The sequence below is a fragment of the Schistocerca piceifrons genome, unplaced genomic scaffold, assembly GCF_021461385.2.
Source record: "Schistocerca piceifrons isolate TAMUIC-IGC-003096 unplaced genomic scaffold, iqSchPice1.1 HiC_scaffold_603, whole genome shotgun sequence".
In the NCBI taxonomy this organism is placed as follows: Eukaryota; Metazoa; Arthropoda; class Insecta; order Orthoptera; family Acrididae; genus Schistocerca; species Schistocerca piceifrons.
Genome location: NW_025728845.1, coordinates 80,846 through 82,500, shown reverse-complemented (window position 1 = coordinate 82,500; position 1,655 = coordinate 80,846). Strand labels below are relative to the sequence as shown.

Genomic DNA, 1,655 nt, shown 5'->3' with positions numbered 1-1,655 from the left:
GCGACGATCCAAGAATTTCACCTCTAACGTCGCAATACGAATGCCCCCGCCTGTCCCTATTAATCATTACCTCGGGTTCCGAAAACCAACAAAATAGAACCGAGGTCCTATTCCATTATTCCATGCACACAGTATTCAGGCGGGCTTGCCTGCTTTAAGCACTCTAATTTGTTCAAAGTAAACGTGCCGGCCCACCGAGACACTCAATAAAGAGCACCCTGGTAGGATTTCAACGGGGTCCGCCTCGGGACGCACGAGCACGCACGAGGCGGTCGCACGCCTTCAGCTCGCCCCACCGGCAGGACGTCCCACGATACATGCCAGTTAAACACCGACGGGCGGTGAACCAACAGCGTGGGACACAAATCCAACTACGAGCTTTTTAACCGCAACAACTTTAATATACGCTATTGGAGCTGGAATTACCGCGGCTGCTGGCACCAGACTTGCCCTCCAATAGATACTCGTTAAAGGATTTAAAGTGTACTCATTCCGATTACGGGGCCTCGGATGAGTCCCGTATCGTTATTTTTCGTCACTACCTCCCCGTGCCGGGAGTGGGTAATTTGCGCGCCTGCTGCCTTCCTTGGATGTGGTAGCCGTTTCTCAGGCTCCCTCTCCGGAATCGAACCCTGATTCCCCGTTACCCGTTACAACCATGGTAGGCGCAGAACCTACCATCGACAGTTGATAAGGCAGACATTTGAAAGATGCGTCGCCGGTACGAGGACCGTGCGATCAGCCCAAAGTTATTCAGAGTCACCAAGGCAAACGGACCGGACGAGCCGACCGATTGGTTTTGATCTAATAAAAGCGTCCCTTCCATCTCTGGTCGGGACTCTGTTTGCATGTATTAGCTCTAGAATTACCACAGTTATCCAAGTAACGTGGGTACGATCTAAGGAACCATAACTGATTTAATGAGCCATTCGCGGTTTCACCTTAATGCGGCTTGTACTGAGACATGCATGGCTTAATCTTTGAGACAAGCATATGACTACTGGCAGGATCAACCAGGGAGCTGCGTCAACTAGAGCTGAGCAGCCGGCCGCCCGGGAGTGTGTCCCGGGGGCCCGCGCGAACACGCAAGCGTCCGCTCAATCATTCTGCAAACAGGAGGAGGCTGAGCTCCCCTGCACAATACACCTCGAAACCCTCTCAGGTCCCGGCGGCGCGCAGCGCCGTCCCAAGTACTTGGTCGGGTTCGAGAGAGGCGCAATCGCCCGGAGTTAGGCGAGTAGACGCTTTCGGTGCGACCACCCGTGCTCCCAACTGAGCTTGCCGCTGCCGACAGAGGCCCGGGAGCGTGCTGTCGTGGCATTGCCGGCGGGAGACAACACGCGCCACCTACGGTGACCGGCAGCTCCAACGCCAGCGCCACAGAAGGACAAAAGCCCCACTTGGGTGCCGAAGCGAACTCTCCCAGCACAGCGCACGCGCCAACACATCCGCACAGCTGCGATACAAACCACCAGCGAGAACCGCTGGGGCGACCGAGCAGCAGACGGCGTCGCGGCGCCGAGCGCCGGGCGGCGGCGCATCCTCAACGCACACAGTCCTCAATCGGACCAGCACACTGAAGATGTCCACCGCGCTTCGCACCGGGCCCGCGAGGACCTACTTTGGCCGCACGGCGCCGCGCGCAGGGTGCGCCG

At 57.5% G+C, this 1,655-nt stretch overlaps 1 non-coding gene across 1 annotated transcript in view; it reads right to left on the bottom strand.

The window, feature by feature from the left end:
• Positions 1-1,020, bottom strand: part of LOC124762573 — a 1,909-nt gene extending 889 nt beyond the window's left edge. Inside the window, exon 1 of the ribosomal RNA XR_007012554.1 lies at positions 1-1,020. This exon is cut by the window's left edge and continues 889 nt beyond it. This is a non-coding gene — a ribosomal RNA (small subunit ribosomal RNA).
• Positions 1,021-1,655: the final 635 nt, after the last annotated feature.